Genomic DNA, 9,027 nt, shown 5'->3' with positions numbered 1-9,027 from the left:
GAGCCGATCAAGCCGATCAAGCCGGAACAAGAGAAGGAGGACGAAGAGGAGAATCAAGAGAAGAAAGCGGAGCAGCTGAAGGAAGAGAAGAAAGCCGAGCAGGTGAACGAGGAGGAGAAAGAAGCCGATCAGATGAAGCCGATGAAGCTGGAAGAAGAGGAGGAAAAGGAAGCCGAGAAGCAGCTGAAGGAGGAGGAGCAAGAGAAGAAAGCTGAGCAGCTGAGCGAGGAGGAGCAGGAGAAAGAAGCCCATGAGACGAAGGAACTCAGGCGCGAGGTGAAACAGGAGCAAGGTCACAAGGAGCAGCCGCAGCTGGAACGAGAGGAGAAGAATCAGCCGAATCAGCCGATCAAGCCGATCAAGCCGATCAAGCAAGAGCAGGAACAGGAGGAGGAGCAGCGGATGAAGCCGATGAAGCAGCAGCTGGAACAAGAGGAGGAGCAGATGATCAAGCCGATCAAGCAGCAGCTGGAACAAGAGGAGGAGCAGATGATCAAGCCGATCAAGCAGCCTCTGGAACGGGAAGACGATCAAGAGAAGATGAAGCAGCAGGAGAATGACAAGCCCAAGCAGGAGGAGCAGCGACCCAAGCCAATTCTACTGCCAGCCGGGGGTCGTCGTCCAGGTATGGTTCCTTTTGCTTCTCGCATTCTTCTTCTACTGTGACTCACGATGGCCTTCTGGACTTGCAGGTTCCAGGCCGAAGATGGTTCGCTTCTCTTCCTCAGCGGAGGACATTCTTCCCGACGGCACCCGACGGCGGAGTGAAACCCATCTTAGCGATGGCCGAGGGGGCTATGTTGAGTTCGCGTATCTCGAAGCTCTCCACAAGGTAAATCGGTGGCTAAACCAGAGGGGAAAAACCGAGAAGAAGATCCGCAGCTTGGAAGAGGAAAAGCGCGAGGAAACAGAAGAGGAGAAGTACGAGGAAAAGTCTTGGAGTGTTAGTGCGCTCCGGATTCTGATCAGACTCACCGAGCAGCTTTACGAGGAGCTCAACGGCAAATCCAGCGACCGAGAGAGGATCAAGCGAGCGCGGAAGATGATGAGGCTCCAGAAAATGCTGGATAGGATCCCGAGTGAGAGGAAACCGTGGAAGAAGCTTCAGTCCGGCGAGGTGGTCTTCGTGAAGGAGGCAAAAGAACTATATGATCGTGTGGGGAGAGATTTTGTTGCAGAATTCAAGAGGAGACAGGTAAGTTTGATATACCTTCCAGATTCCAGATGGCCATAACTTCCGTGTTTGTTGTAGAGAGCTGAAGTGAACGATGAGTGTTTGTTTTGTCGGAACCATGATGGCGAGAAGATGATCGGCCGGGCTGGAGCGAACTCTAAGACGACTAGACCCTGGGTTTACCTGAGAAGAGAACACGAGCAAACTGTTCTAAGCATGTCGAAGAAACGAGAAATGAAGTTGGCTCCGAGCTCGAGAAGTTGGCTGCAAGGATTGGTCAACTGGAGGCCAGTGCTCGGACTCTAGCATCGGAGAAGCCAACTCTCAAGAGTCAAATCCAGAAGTTGGATCTCCAAGCAAGTTGAGCAGCACAGTAGGAAGCCACTAAAGCTATAGACCAGTTAAGTTGAGAGAAGATTGACCTTCTCGAGGACTCGACTCCAAAGATTTGCAGCTGTCCAAGACGTGAAAGCAGCACGTGACGACTGTGTCTCGGGGCTCCAGGCAGAGAAGTCCATCACACTTCAGGCGTCTAAACAGGCCAGCGACCAGCGTCCACACTCTTCTAAGTCAAGAGAAGATCAATGGATCAAGTTTGACTACACTCTACAGTGTCTGGAGCAAGGAGGGATCTATCTTATCAGCTTTCCAGTCGACAGAGATGAGACAGGAGATACTGCTGCGGTATAATGTTCACAGCTTGAAGGAATAGTAGCAAGGGAACGACTGCAACGAGATGGTGATGGTGAGAATATGATATAGTTGAAGCTGCTCATGACAGTGGGGGTATTTGGATTCACAGAGAGGGCTGCAGAGACTATAAGACAGAATACGCTCGACGTTCTCTGTCATCTGGTAGAGCTCTCTAGTTGACGGAGACTTTGAAAACGGGTCAGGGCTGTCCAGGAATGCTCATACAGCTGCTCGGATGAAAGTATCAGCAAAGAACTCAGTGTCAGATTGCTTCAAGGGAAATCAAATCCAAAAGTTGGAGTGGGAAAACTTGGAGCTGTGGCCAAATATCCAAGCAAGTCGAGCACCACAGTAGCAGGTCACTAAAGCGTCAAGTCTGAGCTAGAGACCAGTCTCCACAATCTAAGTCGAGGGAAGATCAACGACTGGAATTGAAAGTTTCGGAAGATGGTGGCCGAGATGGAGAGTCGAAAGTGGTGGTTGACGAGGCTCCAGGCAGAGCAGTCGGCTGGAAGTGCAGCAGAGTCCATCAAACTTCCGCATCTAACCCGCCTCCATACTCTTCTAAGTCAAGAGAGGATCAATGGATCAAGTTGGGCTACACTCTACAGTGTCTGGAGCAAGGACGAATCTATCTTATCGGCTTTCCAGTGGATGGAGATGATTCAGGAGCGCCTGCTGCGGTAAGGCTGTCCATGATAGTAGCGAGGAACGACGTAAACCAGTGTCAGATGGCTGCAAGATGGCGAGAAGACGATATAGCTGAAGCTGCTCGTGACTGGGGTTTCGGATGGCTGTGGAGACTATAAGACAGACTACGCTAGACGTTCTCTGTCATCTGGTGGAATGAGGGAAGTGTTCGGACAGGAGTTCTTGAAGGAGAAGCCCCAGGGGATAATGGCTGACGGAGTCGAATCCGCTGCACGAGGTGGAGCTCTCGGCAAGAGCACGTGATGGCGGAGTTTGGAAGCGCAAAGGCGAGGCTGGAGAAGCAAGTAACTGGCAGCTGATGGAGAGGATCACGGGACTCGAGGCGCTGGAGGAGAGAGCGACGTGCCAGATGCACAGCAAAGCTTTGGGCGAGGAGCTCTGAAGGATGAAGAAGACAAGCCGAGGAGAACCGATGTGAGAGCACATGGAGCGCCGCGCTCCAGAGGTTTGACGGATCAGATGGACGCTACATGCGACAAGAAGGAGCATCTGGCTTCGCAGGAAGCTGTGTTTTTGCATGCTTCCGCTCAAGCTTCTCAGCACGATCAAGGCCTGAAGTGGCGGAAGCATTCCCTAACTGCCAGAGGTTCTAAGCATGTCGAAGAAACGAGAATGGAAGTTCAAGAAGTAACCAGCTCTCGAGAGTCAAATACAGAACAGAGGTGCAAGCCAAGTACTGACAGCTCGAGCAGCGCAGGGAAGCAGTAGCAAGCCTCCAAAGCGCCAGAGACCAGTCTCCACACTTCTAAGTCAAGAGAAGATCAACCTCTTCAAGGAGATATCCTCCCTCGACTCCAAAGTTTCGGAGATATCTTGATCAATCGGGAGATAGCAGATAATTTTGTCAAGATCTGGGCTTCTCAAGCGGAGCTCGCCGAGACAGTGGCCGAGATCGGAGCAGTCAGCCAGCCGAGTGGAGAAGAGTCCATCAAACGTTGGCGTGAGAACAGCGAGATGAAGGAGAAGATGAGATGCCAAGACGGATCAAAGACAAAGCTCTCTAGTTGACGGAAACGGGACGAGAGCTTCAATGCTGTCCAGTATCACTCTTACAGGTGCTTGGATGATAGAAGATGATGATGGCAAGATGATCTCGAACTCGAAGAAAGCGATTCAGAGGTTCAATGGCCACCTTTACAATCGAGAAATGTGGACTGAGGGTACGTAGAGTCATTCGCTTTTTCCTCTTCCATTCATTTCATCCGTGTTGTTAAACAGAAGAAGCAAGCTGCAGCGACACACAAATTGTGATGGTAGCTCCTTTAGTATCAGCAACAAATCCTATGGTATTTTTTTTGTTTTTTAATTTTCTCCTCTGGTGGAATATCTTCTGAGCTCCAACTTGGTCCAGATCGTTGGAGGCCGTCTCTTCGAGACTAAATAAATAAAACATCTCAGAGACTACGCTAAGGAGCTGCTTATTCTGGCCAACTTGTGAGTAAATAACCTTGAGAGATTATGTTTCTTTTCTATTTGGAAAATAGTCTGACTGCCAACTTGGTCCAGATCATAGGAGGCTGCGAAAGATAAAACCAGCGTCAGAGATCATAAGAATCGAGCAAGTGGGAATGGAAAACTGTAAGATGATTTTAAAACTTGGAGAGAAAGGGAGCAGGCTGAAACAGCTAAGATTGAGCAGCTTAAAGACGAAAAATTTCTTAAACCAAGCAGGGGCAGCAGCTTCAAAAAGAAAAGTGGAAGCAGCTAAAGAGCAGTGAGCAGCGGAATAGTTCAGACTCGTGATAGTTTTTTTCATATCATTTTCTTTGATTTAGCTGTAAAAAGGATGATTTAATGTTCAAATTTATAATGTTTGAATCTCTGAAAGGTCCGAGATCCGACTTTGATCTTAGCAACAAGATGATACCTAGAGCACGCTAGGGCTTGGCGGCGCGGCCGCTTGGCAAGGCATCCCCCGAAAAACTCGTGAACTTTACCATGTAGGCCGAGTATTTGCAATCTGTAGACTTGTCTCTAACATCGTGGATCTTCTTGTACGTTTGCAAGGATTCCTGATCAGTTTGTCCCCGTAACTTGATTAAAAAATGGAAAAACAAATCCAGCTCAGGAAAATAAGATCTTACATGCATTACCATCACATAGCATGTAAATTTGAACCGACCCGACCAAATGAACGATCTTCAATCCACTGGTAGTTTAGCAACTCCACCTGTGAAATAAAAAGAACGAAACAAGAAAAAACAATGATGAGAGTCATACTATTAACAAGAACCTCCAGTGGTTCTGGGAAAAGCAAAATCACATGAGACTAGAAGAATTCCAAAGCCTTTGAAGACGTGCACGTTGATAAAGGACGCTTTGCCTTAAATCTCCTGCTGGACTGTGGGGTAACGATGGTGATAGCGAAGGTGTTCGACTTTCTAGGCACCCAGGCACACGACACCACGACACCACGTTAGAGCAAGAACTCAGGAGCTAATATGTACGCACCTCCAGTTGTTCCATATGGTATAAAGCCATTTGACTTGGTCTAGAAGGTCATAAGCGGATGAAAAGGGAAAAGGCTTGCCCACCTCCTTCCAGACAGTCAAAGTTGTTACCATTGTATGGGAAAAAAACTAAATTTCTGCACGTCGCCACCAATCAAACTTGTAAGATTGCTGTTCGTGAGCATCAAAGAAAGCTTCAAATCGTGAACGAGAGTCTAAAGGCCATCGCACTTGTAACAATTGGCAAGAGACTTCCCTTCACCTCTGCAATTTCTTGCAGTTTGATAGATAGATCAGCATTGCAACATTTTACCAGCCTCCACACACAAGCACTCTTTTAGATACTCTTGTATAGGAAATTGATAAGTAGAAACACTTGTCTTCGTTTGGTTATTATAAATAAAAGTTCCTACTAAATACTGATTAAATTGAGAATTGTAATCCAAGTAGAAATTTGATTATTAATTGATTATTTTTACTCTTTACATTTGGCCTTTGACATTTTCCTTTATTTAGTTATTATGTTGCAAGTTTATATTTTTATGGGTTCTTAAAATCTATGAAATAAAAAAAGCTAATATTTAAAGCAAATTTTTATTTGTAATAAAGTTTTATTAGTTTCACTATTTTATGTTTCTTGAGAAAATATTATAATTTAATATATATTTAGTTACACACACACACACACACACACACAATATAAAGGTATTCTAAAAGTATAACACCAGACTGGTATACAACTACTAAATTTTTTACAATTGCATTAGCTGATAATAATATATATTTTATCTTAAAAATATTAAAATAATGATATTTTAAAGTTCTCAATATACCAATTAATATCAAAAACTTTATAGTAATTTTTACAATAAAAGTAATAAAAATTATATATTTTAAATAAATAAAATGGATTTAAAATTAGATTAAAGATATAGTTTTTTAATTGTTTAATAAATCATAGTATTTAAATAGGATATTTATGTGAAGCAAAAACTCCAACAACACCAACATGAGTGAGTACAAAGAAGCACTGCTGCCTAATGATTAAAAATTCCCTACTATGATGTTAATTATCATGGCTATGTAGAGGTTTGTCCTCCTTAACACTGACATAATCAGCAATGCCAATATTATTTTCCATCACAACACTCACTTACTCAATTATTCTTTACTTTTCTTAAGGCTTTCTTTTGTATTTTCTCTCCCTCTCCCATCAATATTACTATTATCCTTTAATCCTTTATGGTGGAAAACTGCCCAAGGGATCAAAAAAAAGTTAAATTAACATTGCTGATTGAAATGTTTGGGAAAGTAAGAAAATCAAAGCCTTTGTGTTTTTAATTGCTTATTTGTTCTTTATATTTCAACTATAGTTTTAAATTTTTGCCTATAGACATCATAACTAGAAGAGATCTTGTAGATGGTATGTGTTCAATATTTTATGTATTGTGTAATGTTTGGTCTTAACACCTAGGTGAATTTGGTGAATTGGCTAGAAGAAAGTTATAGAGTTAAAAATCACATGCTTCTATTATAGACTCTTGACAATCATGAGGAATCGAGTGCTCTTAGATTTTAGAAAAAAACTCCTGAAGGACTAGTGAGCCCAACCAACTTTATTATAAGGGCACTTTTAAATACGAATAGACTAGTGAGTCTACCCAGCTTGACTAGAAGAATTTGACAAAGATGCTAGAATCTCCAGAACACTAGGTTACTTTGGCAATATAAAATCCTTGCAAGGATATTAATTTGTTTCTTCTCAACAACAATCTTTCTAGATGTGTCCAAAGTTCCAATCAAGAGGATTTCCTAATATTCTTAGTGTATTTTTCTGTATTAAAAGTCCGAGTAGAACTTTATATTCACCAAATTCCAAAATTTCACAATTAGTATAATTATGCCTAGTTAGCATCATTCTATCATGTACATTGGGCATATACTGTAAAATATCATAAATGTGGCTTCATGTATCAAAAAATACTTGTTAACTAGTACTTTTGGACACTCTCTCTTCTGCCATAAAGGTCGATACAATTGCACCACTTTATTATTGTTTCCTCTTATGCTAGTGAAATTTTTTATATATTATTAGCTAAATGTGTTATATGTTGCACTAGCTAATGACAAGAACCCTCATGTGTTTAGTTCCTCAATAATGCTTTATGATAACTTATTGTGTCCACCAAATAGCCTCACTATCATACCTTATGTATTGGTTCCATTCAGTCCTTTGTGCTATTTATAGTAAGTGGTTAAATCTATCTAAAAGGCATATCTATGGAATCTAGAGAGTGCCATAGTGTTGTTCCTACATCCGAATTCACAATTTAATTCTATTCCATATCTAGTAAATTTTCAAATCCCATAAACTAGTTCTTAAGATTGGGGTGAAAGCCTAAAAGCATACATTTTTCTAGGGTGAGGGATGAGGGGTTGTGGGGGGTTCTAAATGTATAGTAAAGATAGTATTTGGAAGCATCTAAGATATTAATTTGGCTCCTGCTAGGTTGTATTGCCATGATTCTGCATCTAGCTTGGGAATAATCTCAAGTTCCATGTTGCTTTAGTCAGTGGGGTATCCACCTTTTTGTTATAGGCCACTAGTATGCCAAAATTGGGCTAAACACCATTTAATACTATTTTACATGCAAAAGTTGGATATTGGGAGTTAGTGTTCGTAAAAGATATTAAGTGCGTACCAAATCTTCATTTTGTTGCACAAAGGGTTTGGAATTTGATATAAGTCATAAATATTTTTTTTCTAATTTGCCAACTTATCTTTTCTATTCGACCACCTTTGCCTTGGCATTAGTTAAGTTCCCTTGCCAAGGTCCCCATTTATTACACCATCTCCTACTTGGTTCTACTTGGATTTAACTATTTACTGCACGAGCAATAAAGTGTTAACCATCCATCTACAAATTTGTAAATTTTCTCCTAATCCCCCTCCTCGGGTTAGATTGGACTTAAGGATGATCCATTCTTGATACCATGATCCATTCTTCTCCAGCCTTGCACAATGATGATAGAGTTCCCTCAATGATTGAGAAGGCATTGTTAGAGCTTGCAAAATACAAGGAGATCATCTAGCAACAGTGATAAATGCAAGAGAAGCTACTTGAGGAGCTTAGAGTATGCCACTTATAGTAGGTAGAGAGACTGAGATTCCCTCCTCGTTCTTGGTACTTAATCGCATTGTGATGTTACAACACACAGCATAGAGAGATGTTGGAAGCTTCACTTAAAACTTCGACCACCTTCTGTTCAGCATGTTCAACAGCAACTTCTAGTAGCAACATATTTCTTCCATGGCTAGAGATAAATACCAGCAACAACTAGAGTAGAAAGCGATTGAAGACACCCCTTCGTCAAGCTGTGGAAAGACACCAATACACGCTAACATAGTTTATGTTGTAAAGGACGGTTATAAAATGGCTGCTATGACTCAAGGGCACAAGAAGGTTTCTCCTTTTAACCCCAAATATTGATGGTGAGCAGGATCCAGCTCTAGTTTCTAGAACTTCCCCATCTCTCATGGCATGCAAATTACCCCATACTTCAGTATTTGCAACGCCACCCACATCCTTGGCCACAACTTCAAATCCAACAACCAGATATTCATCCAACTTTCAATGTGGGGTCTCCCAGCTGCCCTCCACTCTTTCTCGAGTCCCACAAGAGGTTCTTGCTTAGATTGTTGACATGCCAGTCTAGATCATACTTGGTGAGCTTTTGCGATATGTACCCGGCTTTACTCCTTAGCTGGAGGCTTTTGCCAAGTCCACAGGCATCCCCGTGAAACATCAGCATGACATGCACATCATCAACACTCAGACCACTCATGATCCCAAAGCATTCTTTGTGGAGGTCCACATCAGTGATATATCTTTGACAGCACAAGCATTACTTGATTCTAGATCCCAGAGCAACATCATCTCCCTCAACTTGGCACTTTTTAGTTGCTTGGAAGTGGTGACAAACACAGTTGTCATCCTC

This window comes from Selaginella moellendorffii, unplaced genomic scaffold (assembly GCF_000143415.4).
Source record: "Selaginella moellendorffii unplaced genomic scaffold, v1.0 SELMOscaffold_53, whole genome shotgun sequence".
Lineage (NCBI taxonomy): Eukaryota > Viridiplantae > Streptophyta > Lycopodiopsida > Selaginellales > Selaginellaceae > Selaginella > Selaginella moellendorffii.
Note: the sequence above shows the minus strand (reverse complement) of the source record.